The sequence below is a fragment of the Alexandromys fortis genome, unplaced genomic scaffold, assembly GCF_014885135.2.
Source record: "Alexandromys fortis isolate MF-2015 unplaced genomic scaffold, M_Fortis_MF-2015_v1.1 scaffold_70, whole genome shotgun sequence".
In the NCBI taxonomy this organism is placed as follows: Eukaryota; Metazoa; Chordata; class Mammalia; order Rodentia; family Cricetidae; genus Alexandromys; species Alexandromys fortis.
The window spans coordinates 3,796,081-3,810,854 of NW_026067955.1; the positions used below are offsets into that span (position 1 = coordinate 3,796,081).

Consider the following 14,774-nt stretch of genomic DNA (forward strand, 5'->3'; position numbering starts at 1 on the left):
CTCCTATTCTGGCAAATTTACACATGATGAGGCGGCAGAGGTAGGAAAACAACGCTTACCTCAAGCAATTGTGGAAATGGATCAAAGACAACTTTGGGATGTTTTTGTTTTGAGACAGGCTGTCCTCAAAATCACCATGTAGCTGAGAATTAATGACTTGAACTTCTGGTCCTTTTGCCTCCATCCCCAGAGTGCTGGGGTGCTGGGATTACAGGCACACACTACCACCACATGTAGCTTTTTGCACAAACCCAGGACGTGGTGCATTCTGGGAAAGCACTCTGGCCAACTGAGCTCCATTCCCCACCCCAGCAGTGCATTTTAAATTGCACAGGTGTACCCAAATCTGCAGATGACTACGTGGTTGGGAAGGGGATGGATATATTGTTGTTCTTTTCCATTGGGACCACCAGCCCACAAATAATGACATGGAGACTTGTTATTAATTATAAAAGTTTGGCCATTAGGTTAGGCTTGTCCCAACTAGCTCTTATAACCCAAATTAACCTGTTTCTATTAATCTACATTCTGCCATGTGGCTCAGTTATCCCTGCTCTGTACCATATGTCCAGCTTCTTCAGAGACTCCTGGTGAATCCCTGCTTCTCTTCTTCCCAGAGTTCTCTCTCTCCCCAGAAATCCGCCCATTCTCTCCTGCCTAACTGCTGACCATTCAGCTCTTTATTCAACCAATCACAGTGACACATCTTCACAGAGTGTAAACAAATATTCCACAGCGGTATTCCCTTTAAGGTCCAGAGTCAGTATGGACAATACCTGCAGGAACTAGATTCTCCACTTTCCGGGCTACCTGCTGCAGCTGGTGTCTAGACCCCGGACTGTGAGACCTGACCTTGTGAGGGATCATAGCCCCTTCCAGTCACTCCCTGTGCCACATTCCCCAGCCCTACCCCCATCACTTGACCATTGCTGCTGCCCGATCCGTCCTTGTAACCACCCTCTGTGCTCCCTGGCTGTCAGTCTGTCTGGCCATCTCCAGCCCTTCCCTTCAGGGCCTCCTGTATGCTGTTCTACCCCCATTATGCTCCCACAGGGTCACTGGACTTGATTTTAGGTGAACACATGTGCACCACAGCTACTTTTAAGACCTTCATCTTTATACGTGAGCACAGGTGGACTTTACTTCCTCTCTACGGAACTACCCCGTGGATGTTCCACTACGGCTCTGAATGTGGGGGTCGGCAGATCTGAGTGCTAGGCTTGGGCTTTTCCAGTAACTAATTGACCCCCAAAAATTTCATTTCTGCCTTTAGTTCATGTTTCCTCCGTGCAGCCAGTAGAGGACAATCAGGTAGATGCCCCTGAAATAACTTGAGTGTCTTATAGATCTAGTTACATGTCCTCTCTCCAGGCACCTCCAAAGACAGCCTGCGCCTTTTCCCAGGAGTTCTAACCTTGGTTCCAGCTGACAGCACTTACAGAGCCCATCCTTAGGAGGTCTGGATTACCTGGCTCTGGTGTGAGGTCCCTGGGTGACTGTAGAGGGTAAGTAGTATTGACATCCGTTCCTCCCCTTCCTTCCAGGCCTGGTCTTGGTCTCCTCTGTAGATGTCACCACAGTCACAATGTGCCAGAGGCCTGAGCGCTTCGATGGACCTGCTCTGTCTATCTCTCTGGCCAGACCTTCAGCTGGGTCATGGCCTTCCTGTTTGTTAGCACAGCTGGCTTTTCTTGAACAGCTTGGCCAGGAAACTCAGCCAATTGTATTTTTACAGATGTTTCGTTCTTTTTAATGAACACCAGCTCCTCCTGCTCTGTGTCGGCATGTGGATTCCCCTGGGCATGTCCTGTTCAGGGGCTGGCAGAGCAACAACATACTACATGTGTCCAAATGACCACCTCGGGACCCGCCCTGCCTTCGCTCCCGTGCCTACCTGCTCCTGCTCTTGACCTCCCGTCTCAGCAATTGATGTCACCCTTTCCAGTCACAGAGACTGGAAATAAGGCCCTGCAGCCAATGTGCAGAAAGTTGGTTCTGGGTTCAAATCCAGACGAGTTTGCTTTCTTGTGGCCTGGTTCCCTTGGGTGGAGGGCAGCAATGACAGCCTCCTGTGGCTTGTTTGAATCTGATGCGTCAGAACAGAAAACTGGCTCAAAGTCAGTGCCCCAAGGATTCCAGGCAGCCCTCCGTGTGCCTTCTCTCCCAGCTCCCAAATTCAGCCAAGATGCCAGAGCCATCCGTGGAGCTCCCAGGGGCCTTTTGCACCACCTCAATTCAGTATTAATCACTCTCCTTGGATTTCTAATGTCTGCATGTCCCAGATCTCTCTATAGTATTATGAACATGTGTGTGTGCACCTGTTCATGTGGGGAATGCACATGTGTGTATAGGTGGGGTATGTTTGTGTGTGTGTGTGTGTGTGTGTGTGTGGTCTAGAGAAAACTTCATGTTGTTTCTCAGGTCTGGCACTAACCAAGGAAGTGAGGTTGGTTGGAGAGTGAACCCCAAGTCCACCTGCCTCTACCTCCACAGTGTTGGTATTACAAGCATGTACCACCAAGCCTGGATTTTTATTTTATTTTTTATATAAATTCTGGGGGTTGAACTCAGGTCCTCAGTCTGTCCGGCGAGCACTCTGCTGACTGGGATGTCGTCCCAGCTCTGTGTCTCTAGGACTCTTTATTTCTCTTACCTCTTACCATCAAATTCATCTTACTAATACAATTCTGATTACTTAACTTCTCTATTTTTTTGAAGCGGCCTATTTTTTTTTTATGTACTTGCTTTATGGGAGGTGTTTTGTTTTCTTTTTCTACAAAAAGGCCAAGCTGTCTGGCCACCCCCACCAACTCCCTGCCATGCCGCTGTCTTGTGGTAAGACTCTGGATGTTACTTGGTGGATCCACATCCTGTCAGAACCCAGGGTGACGTCCTGAGCTGGCACCAGGCTCTGTGTCCCCAAACATGCCCCTGTCTGTGTCTCCTTTGCTGTCACACCGCCCCAGGGTGTGGCTAGCTTGAAAACAGCCCCGCTCGGCGTCTGTCACATGAGACTGAAACATGCCAGCAAGTCCTCTTAGCAGATAAATTGCTCATCCGTGATTTTTTTACTTCTTTCCCATAAGTCATAAAATAACTTTGTTTTGGTAGTTTTAATCCCTGTTTCTTGTAAAATGCTCTCCAGAAACAAACAGCAGAGCTCTGGGGCAGGAAGAATGGTGGCCACAGGGAATGCCAGCTTATGCTCAACAAGGATACAGATCCTAGTGCAAATTCTGGTGCATGCCACCCTCAGGAAAAAAAAAATCTGGAGGCTTCAGCCTCCCTCATTCTTCCTCATCGTGTGTGCTGCCAGCAGCCCACTGTGACTTGGTGAGGTGGGAGCTGACAGGAGTCCTGATGGACACCAGGAGACCTGGGATCAGTGTTCTGGTTGGGGCATCCAGTGTGCGTATATAAAAAGCCCCGTGTAAGCTAGTGATCGTCACTTGGGCCAGTCTCTAGTTAACCGACTGTTTGCACACCACCCCGGAATGGAGCCAGCTGTAAGACAAGCAGAAGCAGGGTACAATGGGATCTGTCCTCGTTTATTTCCTGTGGCCTCACAAAGCACCATGACCAAAAGCAACTTGAGGAAAATGTTTGTTTGGGTTTTATCGACTATGTCCCAATCGTAGCCCACCAAGAAGGGAAATCAAGGCAGGAACTTGGAGGCAGGAACCTGGAGGCAGGAGCTGAAGCAGAAACACAGAGGCGAGCCGCTCCCTGGCTCACTACGCCTCGTTTCTTCAGGCTGTTTTCCTACACAACCCTGGTCCACCCACAGTGGGCTGGGGCTGGGCCCTCCCACACCAGTCATCCAAGAAGAAAATGCCCTGGAGACGTGCCTACAGGCCAGTCTGATGGAGGTGTTTCCTCAGTACCTCTTCCCAAAGACATCCCTTTCACTATAATATAAAACATAAACTGGTGAGAGAGGCCCCACACACTGGCATTTAATAAATCCCACGGGGTTGCAAGAGCTCTTGGCCAGGGCTTTCATCTCACTACCCCTTTTCGCCTAAGAAATGTATAATTTGTTATAGATATCTAAAATAGGTATATAATCAGACACTTGCTGAGAATAAATCATAATGAAGTTTATTTTAAAACAATTATTTGGTGGATATCTAATTTACCATTTATTGAAGATTAACTTAATTTAGCACACTAATGAGATGGACTTGCTTGTCTATTTTTTGCATAAAGAATTAAATCTTTTTAAAAAATTGTTTGAGACAGGGTTTCTCTGTGTAGCCTTGGCTTTCTTGCGTTTTGTAGTTTCCTGCACCTGTAGACCAGGCTGGTCTCCAACTCTGAGCTCCTTCTGCCTTTGCCTCTCAGTTGCTGGGATTAAATGCATGCACCACCATGCCCAGCTAAGAATTAAATCTTGATTGAATACTTGACACTATATCATAAGAGAGCATTTTCAGTATATTTCAAAGTTCATCAATATTTTTGTTTTATTATCGTCAATACCAAGAACACTTCTTGCACTAAAAACATAGTACAACATGCCAGAAGTGTGTTTAGGGCCCATTTCAGCACATACTGGAAAACCTACCCTAATCCCAAGCCAATTCATTTCATTATTTTTAGATGACAATCAAATAAAATCAAGACAACAAAATTTTAAAGATCAAACACTCTAACACAATACAACACGAAGACACAAGAGCATGGTAGGTGAGGAGGAATGCTGGTGGGGAATATACTGGATGTCTTTGCTTTCTGTAATTAACCCTGCTTTGCTCCCATTCGAGCAGAAAACTTGGCAAACTCAAAAGCATTACAACACACAGCACACGCAAGCCTCAGATGGGACCGGGGGTGTCGGCCGGCAACGGCGGCAGGCGGTGTGCGTGCACATTCAGAACAAAGGCCGCAGTGAAGTGAGGGATGCCAGGCTCCGGGCACTGCCAGAAACACTTCTGCTTCCTTCCACGTTTGGTTTGGAATTAATTTTTGGCTGTTGAGCATTCAGAAATCTTTTAATCCTGGGAAACTGTTGAGAAATGCATCCAGTTGTGCAACGCTGTGTCCACATCTGTCTGCAGACATTAAGTTAGATTTTTGTAGCAGCGAGCGTTCCAGACCAGGGCTTCTTAAGCAGCCGGGCTCTGCATATGGGATAACATTGAAGCATTGTTGTGTCAGGGGCTTTGTTGGGAGATGAGTCCTGTGATCCTTGTCCTCCTCGACCACTGCAGAATACCCTAGACACTACAGTCATCACCAACTCACCTTTAAAGATTGTTCAGCCGCTCTGCTGCGGCTGCAGGGGGAAAGCCTCTCTGGTTTGCTCTTATCGCCCTCTAGTGTCCACACTGGAGAACAGCCGTGTCTAAGAGAACCACAGTTCAGCCTGAAGCCATGGAGCATTCATTCACTCCCTTTGCTGGGGAATCAAAAAGATCCTACATTAAATCCCAGACATTGCCACTTGCCGAACTGTGAAGCCAGTCCCTCTTTTTTAAACTTCAGTTCTCTCCGTTGCAAAGGAGCATCCTACATCCGTGCTCTTGTAAGAATTAAAGGGAAAGTACTACATCGTACTGACATAAAAAAAAAATGCTCCCCCAAAATAGATCGCCACTAAGACTCTCAGCCATAAACTCATTCTAAATCATAAGGATGGGGAGGTTTATCTAGCGCACCTGCCACCTCGTGCTACCATCAACTGTTTATGCTCCATTTCCTTGCTGGAACGCGAGACACAAAGCAAGGACGCCGGATCTCATATACCATCTGGCCTGTGACAGGAGCTTGGGAAATATTTGTTGAGAAGACATTGAATAAAACCCTTTCCCCCCTGACATTAACATTAACATTAACAATGCCCTGTGGGTTGGAAAGATGACTCTGCTGGTGAAATGCTGGCCTTGTCTGTAATCCAGTGGGAATCAGAGACAGACAGGTGATGCGGGGAGCAAGCTGGTTAGCTGGCTATCCAAACTGGTAAGTTCTGGGTTCAGAGAGAGTGCTGCCTCAATGGAAATCCATCGAGGAAGACACTGGGAATCACATGTACACTCTCATACACACACACACACACACACGCGTGCGCGCACACACACACACACACACCACAGATGCACACTCACAAGTATCTCCCAACACCATATAAACTTCATGTTCCCAAGTGTACAAGCTGACTCTCTTGCTATGGGACCCTATAGTTTAGCATTATTTAGTAACTTGCCCCTGCCCGGAACTGCTCTGGCTCTCAAATACATCTTTACATATCCATGGGTCTCAGAATAAAGTCTGGCATGGACTCCAGAGTTCTAGGCCCCTCGGCAACCTGAAAATGAGAAGAAGCCCCTGGAATAGATGGATGAGGACTTGGTCAATAGTGGTAGAAGCCATGGACCAAGCAGGTTCTTCAGAAATCAGAACCCAAGTGACCGCTTCCCCCCCCCCCCCCCCCCCCCCCCCCCCCCGCTTATGCCTCCTTTCTTCTGGATGAAACAGGGTGGCACTCCAAGTCTGGAGCACCTGAGTGTACATTGCTCAGGTGGCTCAGTCAACAAGAGCACACACGAATTCAATGTCCTTACATCTAATATGCCGAGCCGGGCAGTGGTGGCGCACGCCTTTAATCCCAGCATTTGGGAGGCAGAAGCAGGCGGATCTCTGTGAGTTCGAGACCAGCCTGGTCTACAAGAGCTAGTTCCAGGACAGGCTCCAAAACCACAGAGAAACCCTGTCTCTAAAAAATCAAAAAAAAATCTAATATGCCATCCAAGTCTGTCATGGGGTTGACTATAGAAAAGAACAAATGGAAATGGCTATGAATATCAATATTTTCTTTGCCCAATAATGATTAGTCTTCTATAATTTTTATTAGATTTAGTATTATAATGTGTGTACATGTGTGCACGTGTGTGTGTGCATGAGAATAGATGTGGTGGTTAGAGGACAACTTGGAAGCTTTGGTTCTCTCTTTGCATGGTATTGGTCCTGGGGATTAACTTAGGCATGACAACAGGTGCCTTTATCCACTGAGCCACCTTGCTGGTCCCTCTAAATGATTTTTCTAATATCCCAGGCCCACAAATTCACAATCATGGGAAAAAATATAAATGGGACTGGGAAGACAAAAGTCATGTTTAAGCACACACAGGCATAAATATCTATATATCAACTATTTATAATAGTATAGTGTCATAAAACAACTCCCGAACATTGTAAAGTGAGATTGAAAATAAAATTCCACAAATAGTTTATCGTCTAATCACCTGGACTAGGTAACTGATTATATTCTGAGATAAGTGCTTTTTCTTTCATCTTTGCTGGAACTTTTATGATTTTATTTCACTGTTGAAAAGCATCATAAAGGGAACACAACTGTGTACCTACTACTTGGGTGTCCCAGGTGTGTTTGCTCTTGCTCCTTATCATGTGGTTTATTTATTGAGGAAGTTGATGGTCCTCTAGTTCCTCTCACACTGGCTTCATTCTTCTGTCCATGGCTATCAGAGCTGGACCTTAAACTGGTCATTAGATTCAGCTAGGATCTGCAGTTCGGCTGCACTAGCTGCATTGGAGCCAGAAGCAAGAGGGCTGTGGATAATGCTGAGCCTGTCTTTCAATGTTGCAGCAGAATGCATTTCAGGCAGCTCAGAGTTTAAGAGTGTTTGCTGCTTTTCCAGAGGGCCCGAGCTTGGTTCTCAGCACCCATGTGGGGTGGCTCACAGCCGCCTGGGTACTCCAGCTCCAGGAGAGTCAACTCTCTCTTGTGGCCTCTGCAGGCACGGCAGCCACTTGTACATAACACACACACACACACACACACACACACACACCAAAATTTAAAATAAAAATAAAATGTTTTAAGATAAAGGTTATTTACCTTGATGGCTGACTTTTTATAATTTTTGGCCTCACTAGAAGCTGATATTCTCAGGTTCAATTGTCTTAAGAATACTTCATAGCGTACTGTATTCCTCTTGCCTCTCACTGAGATGGACCAGCTTCCCTTGCCTCATGTTAAGGTGGACCAGCCATTATCCATAGCTCAGAAGGGGAAGTAAGAGAAGACAGAAGCTCCTAACTTGTAGCTGAATGCATTAAAAGGGGGATGCGAGTCAAACAATCCCAAGCTAACTCCAAAAGATTCCAATACTATTCTTTATTGCCAGGGGAAAATTGGCAGAAAAGGAACAGGAAATCCAACCTCAAGGTATGGAGCTGGGCTGGCTGGTGGTTTTCTCTGGGTACCCAAAAGGTCAAGCCCCGACCATGTCCAGCCTCTTAAAGGCCATTGGCTGAAGGAGGTTCCCCATCACTAACTGTGTGAATTATTTGTTTTGTTTATACAGTCAAACATATTCTTTCCATGTGACCTATCTGTCAAATTTGAAAATATTTATTAGAGAGAAACAACAGTTCACACTCACATGAAAGCCTGGACACATATTCATAACTGACCCCAAGCTGAAAGTCCTTCAAATGTTTTGTAGCTGGTAAAGGGTTAACACACTGTGGACCGCCCATAGAAGGGAAGCTGGGAAAGTGTTAACAGGCTGTGGACCGCCCATAGAAGGGAAGCTGGAAAAGGGTTAACACACAGTGTACCACACATAGAAGGGAAGCTGGGAAGGGGTTGACACACCGTGGACCGCCCATAGAAGGGAATATCACACAGCAGGAAAAAGGAGCGAGCTGTTGCTACACACACCAGCGTAGCTGAATCTCAGTTGAGTGACGCTTAATGAAAGCAGCAAAGAGCTCCCGGGGCTGCAGGGGCTCGGTGCGCAAAGCCCTTGCTGTAAAAGCATGAAGACCCAATTTTCACTCCCCAGCACTGTAAACGCTGGACACAGAATCATGTCTCTAACCTTGCTGTCACCAAAGGAAGATTGGGGTTGGAGACAGGAGATTCCCCTGAAGCTCAGGGGCTAGAAAACTGTGTGTACAAGAGTAGCCTTTAAACCAGAGCATGTGAAACCCAACATCCGAGGCTCTCCTCTGACCTCCACATGAATGTCCTCTATGTGTGAGCCCACCCCCCACTTTTTCATGTATACATATTGTACACGGAGACATTCTTTTCATCGGCTGCGTGATCCCATACATCTAGCAATCTGGAAAGAACGAAACTATAGAACCAGCGAGTAGATCAGCAGTGCCAGAGGAGAGTCAAGAACATGGGGGTTGGGGGGCTGCTGGTGGTGAGCATGGGGGTTGGGGGGCTGCTGGTGGTGAGCATGGGGGTTGGGGGGCTGCTGGTGGTGAGCATGGGGGTTGGGGCTAGTGGTGGGTTGGGGGGCTGCTGGTAGTGAGCATCTGAGAGTGTAAGGATGTTATAGACAGCTGTGGGTGCCCCTGGCCCATCTGTGTGTAAACCAAGTTCAGGTGGCCTGTGAAGAACTGGGGAAAGGTGGTCACCCAGGAAGGGCTGAGATGCAAGTAGGTTCAGCCCACAGAGGACCCTAAAAAAACTGTAAAGAACCTGCTTTGCAAAGATCCTTCTGGTTACTAGGTGGGGAAAAGAAAAATAATTCTTCATTTAAGAAATATGGTTAAGTGGAAAGCAACCACAATCATACCTCCAAACAGAAGTCTAGTTAATGGGAAAATTGAAGCAGGACCAATCTGGGAGAGAGAAGAAAGCAACCTTGCTTTGCCAGTATGGTTCTGCCCTGTGGTTAGAATTTCCTTGTTTGGCTAATTTCAGAGTTGTGGGGACAGCAGTTCCCAGAAACATGTGTGCCTGACCTTTGGTCTTGGGATAAACAAATGTGGTGTCTCCAGGCTTTTCAGAGGGTCTTGGGTACAGGATGACACGATCCAGACCACAGGAACCCTAGTGCCAGCCTGCTGCCAGTTCCCAGCGGGGCCCTGTTGCTATAAACACAGGCACAGGAGGCCAGGGCAAGTTTGAGCACTTCCAGGGGCAGTTTTTATGCCTTTCCAAAGCCCAGGAACAAATGGGGCTTAAAGGGAAGAATGGGGCCTCACCAACAAGGTAGCACCTCTGATGCCAGAAAACATAGCAGAATGAGTGTACTCAGGACTGTTGGAAGCCCTGTGAGGATCAGCTACAAGTGGGGGGTGGGGGTAAGGGTGGGGTGGCTGTTTATGGCTGCTACTGCGGGAAAGACTTGACAGTCAACAAGATGTTTCCCTGGACCTACAGGTTAGCAGGGAAAAAGAAAAAACAAACAAACAAGGGCTAGAGCGTGGCTTGAGGATGGAGAGAGGGTTGAGCAGTTTCCCAGTACTGGGTTGTTGTTGGTTTCCCTTTTGCTTTAGCCCCACATTGGAACGCCGAAATGTTGGTGGTGGTTTTTCACTAGTTACTCTTTTATCCTTTTACTCTTTTGGGGGGCCCATCACCCAGCTTCCAAAAACAAACACAGAGGCTTATTTTTAGTTATGAATGCCCAGCCTTAGCTTGGCTTGTTTCTTGCCAGCTTTTCTTAAATTATTCGGACTACTGTTTTACCTCTGGGCTTTTTCCCTTTTCCTGCTTCTGTATATCTTGCTTTCGCTCTTACTCTGTGTCTGGCTGGGTGGCTGGACCTGACATCCTCCTCTCCTTGTTCTATCTTGCACCCCCTTCTCTCCCCAAATTTCTCTTCCTATTTATTTTCTCTCCTGTCAACTCTGCCTATCCTTTCTCCTGTCTTGCTATTGGCCGTTCAGCGCTTTATTAGGACCATCAAGTGTTTTAGACGGGCAAAGAAGCACAGCTTCACAGAGTTAAACAAATCAGCATAAACAAATGCAACACATCTTTACATCGCTAAACACATGCAACACACTTTAAAATCATATTCTACAACACTGGATGCTCTTGCATAGAACCTGGGCTGGATTCCCAGCATTCACAGGGAAGCTCACAGCCATTTTGTGAATCCAGTTCTAGGAAATCCAGCTCTGCTCTCCTGGTCTCCACAGGCACAGCACACCTGCGGTACTCAGACAAAACACTCATACACAGAAACGTAAGAATTAGAAAAGAAAGAAGGCATTTTTACAAGCCAAGCATGATATTTGGCAGCACCAGGAAGGTAGAGATAGGTGTCTCCTGGGGACAGCTGGTCATGCTGCATAGCCTACCACGGGAGAGCTTCAAGTTACTGAGAGACAGTTTCACAATATATGGACATCCCCTGAGGAAGGCCTCCACACACATACATGTGTGCTGCACATAGGAACACATGCATGTGTTCACACACTCAGTGCCACACAAAATCCCCAGTTAGAGGTGGATAAAATGGCCGCCCGGACATTCCTCTTGATGGTCAAGAGATCTTTCAGGGCTCGTACTGACCTTCAGCCAGTCTGTCCCAGCGCAATGGCGCCTTCCAGGAAGTTCTTCGTTGGGGGCAACTGGAAGATGAATGGAAGGAAGAAGTGCCTGAGAGAACTCATTTGCACCCTAAACGCGGCTAAGGTGCCGGCAGACACCGAGGTGGTTTGTGCACCCCCCACCGCCTACATCGACTTCGCCAGGCAGAAGCTAGATCCCAAGATTGCTGTGGCTGCACAGAACTGCTACAAAGTGACCAATGGGGCCTTCACTGGGGAGATCAGCCCTGGCATGATCAAAGACTTAGGAGCCGCATGGGTAGTGCTGGGGCACTCGGAGAGAAGGACGTCTTCGGGGAGTCCGATGAGCTGATTGGGCAGAAAGTAGCCCATGCCCTATCTGAGGGGCTCGGAGTGATCGCCTGCACTGGGGAGAAGTTAGATGAAAGGGAAGCTGGCATCACCGAGAAGGTTGTTTTCGAGCAAACCAAGGTCATCGCAGATAATGTGAAGGACTGGAGCAAAGTGGTCCTGGCCTATGAACCTGTATGGGCCATTGGTACTGGCAAGACTGTAACACCTCAACAGGCCCAGGAAGTGCATAAGAAGCTTCGAGGTTGGCTGAAATGCAACGTCTCTGATGCGGTGGCTCAGAGCACCCGAATCATTTATGGAGGTTCAGTGACTGGAGCAACGTGCAAAGAGCTGGCAAGCCAGCCTGATGTGGATGGCTTCCTCGTGGGCGGGGCTTCCCTCAAGCCTGAATTTGTGGACATCATCAATGCCAAACAATAAGCACCGTCCATGCCCCCTGCCCTCTGCCAGGCCAGGACTAGGTTGCCCAGAAGCTTAGGAACAGCTCCCACCAGTCACATGCTTCTGATGTCATCTGCTCCATCTTGTGTCCTAATCAACGCTGTACCTTCCCGAACCTTTTCCACCTCCCTGTAATGGTTGGGACCAGGCCAATCCCTTTACCACCTAAGAGAATGAAATACATCGCCTGTTTCACCAAGGCTCGGGGAGGAGGGCGGAGCGAGTGGAACTGATTCTGTCCCTTCAGGCGAGGCAGGAAAGTGAAATCACCTTTCCTTCCCTTCTCGGTGTACGCTGAAGTCGAGATCCTCTGGCCCTAAGAGGCCGGGCATGTTCCCCTCTCCCACAGTGCCGAAGCCCTAGTATCATCTTTGTGAACCATCTTACATGTAAGGGAAATAAACACCTGCCCCCACCCCAAAAAAAAAAAGAGATCTTTCAGTATGAGAACATAGAAGTCTTTATTGCTCCCTTTGAAGGTCCAAGGGGGCCTTGCATTTGATTTCTAGGTGTTTCCATACCTCTTTCCTGCTTTGTTTCTCCCCTTCAAAGGTGCTCTGGCCACCCGGGCCGTGGGCAACATCTTGTCTGTGAAAGGTCTTGGGCTTGGCCCTCTGGAATCATTAGCATGAGGACCAGCGCCAAGCCAGGGGCTCAGTTTCAAGTCTTCCTTTCAAGGGAAATCATCTGATACGCCCTGCCCACACAGTCCTGCAGTCTGGGGAGGCCCAAACAAAGCGGGGAATTCTAATTTGGAGACCCAGCCCCCTTACCACACTAACACTGGTAATTGCTCTCTACAAAAATAGAAGGGGAGAGAGAAAGATAATAAAACTTATCTCTAACTGGCTCCAGAAAACCCCATAAAAGGCTGCTGGGTTCCTCGGCGTTTCCCACGAGTTGCCTGCCATGCGTTCACCACGGCCAGTGTTCAGATTCCCAGGGTCAGGGAGACACCTGGGAAAACTGAAAACACAAACAAGACCTGAGTGGGGAGTCAGGAGAAGCAGGTTACAAGCACTTGACCCCAGTGGCTCAGTCAGTGGTCCTTGCCCCCTCTCTGGGTCTTCATTTCCTCAGGTGTGAGTTACAAACCAGGACATTGTCTCATACTGTATTACTCTCTAGTGTGCAGGTAGGTACCGTGTTCTTAGCTTCTGGACTGGGGTGTAGCTCAGTGGTAGAACACTTACCTGACATACACAAGGCTTTGGGGGCCACCCCAACCTTAAAAATTTATTTCTTCATCTTCCTCATCTCTTATTAAATGTTAAGATCTTGTTTTTAAGCATGTATCTGTGTGGGTATGTGCATGTGAGTGTCATGCCTTCAGAGGCCAGAAGAGGGCATCAGATCTTTGGGACTGGAGTTACAGGTGGTTGTGAGCTGCCCATATGGGTATTGGGAACTGAATTTGAGTCTTCCAGGAGAGCAGCAAGCACTCATAATTGCTGAGCCATCTCTCTAGGCTTCCCATCTTTATTAAATATGACCTCATGTGTCTATATTAAAGAAGGCTCCGCTTAAATGTGGCACTGCTACCCAAACCCAACCAAGCAGAAATTTTCCAGTGCCTTTCTAAGTCAGTCCTTTCCCATTCCCTCTTACTGTGGTGGGGCAGTTTGCGGTAAGACTTGAGTACCAGCTTTTCTTTCCTCTTGCAGGGCCGTGTTCCTCTACACTTGGGAGGAGGGTTGTGTCCTGCCCCCTGCCTGAGTTTCCTCTAGGTTCTATTCTCTTCTGGAAGCTTTGGGTTCTGTTTGGACCACAATTCAGGTCATCACTAGGTGGGCCACCCCTAGCACCCTCAGTTTTCCTGCACAAGGTCAACATGCAGGGAAGGCAGGCATGGGGCCCTTCTCTTTTGACATTGTCACTCAAGAGTGAATATGTGACTTCACTAGCAGCTAGAGGATATTCCAACACGTACGGGAGGGTTTTCATGAGCAGCCAACACCACACTTCTGGTGCTCACAAGGAAAACTGCAGGCAATGGGATGTGTGACAGGGCATGCCTGATCTGCTCCTGACCTTCTGCCTGCCTTCCTCCCAGAGACACGGTCTTCTTCTTCTTTTTTTTTTTCTTTTGATTTTCGAGACAGGGTTTCTCCGTAGCTTTTGGTTCCTGTCCTGGAACTAGCTCTTGTAGACCAGGCTGGCCTCGAACTCACAGAGATCCGCCTGCCTCTGCCTCCAGAGTGCTGGGATTAAAGGCGTGCGCCACCACCGCCCAGCCTAGACACGATCTTCTTAACGAATGTTCTCTCTGGAATGCCGTCATTAAACCGCCTCACCCACGAACCACGTGTTGGGAGATGGCTCAGTCCTAAAGTACCTGCCTTCGCAAGCAGGAGGACCTGGGTTTGATGTCAAGAGTGGTGATGGCAGGGTGGGGGAGGGGACTGAGGAGAAGGCTCAGTGGACAAGATCATTTACTAGACCTGAGTTCAAATCCCTAGTACTCGTAAAAATCCTGGGCACGAACACATGCCTATCTCTCTGGTGTTATGAGGCAGAGGCAAATCTAAGCCAGGAGCTTGCTGGTCAATCAGTTTAGCCCAAAATAGTGACTTTCCTGTCTTAAGGTAGTAAGGCAGAGACTACAAGATAGCTGAGTCCTCCTCTGGTACATACATACACCTCTCTCTCTCTCTCTCTCTCTCTCTCTCTCTCTCTCTCTGTCTCTCTCTCTC

The 14,774-nt window shown here is 48.0% G+C and overlaps 1 pseudogene; it reads left to right on the top strand.

Moving 5' to 3' along the window:
* The first annotated feature begins 11,278 nt into the window (after window positions 1-11,278).
* LOC126507453 (triosephosphate isomerase-like) lies at window positions 11,279-12,242 on the top strand (annotated as a pseudogene).
* The last annotated feature ends 2,532 nt before the right edge of the window (window positions 12,243-14,774 follow it).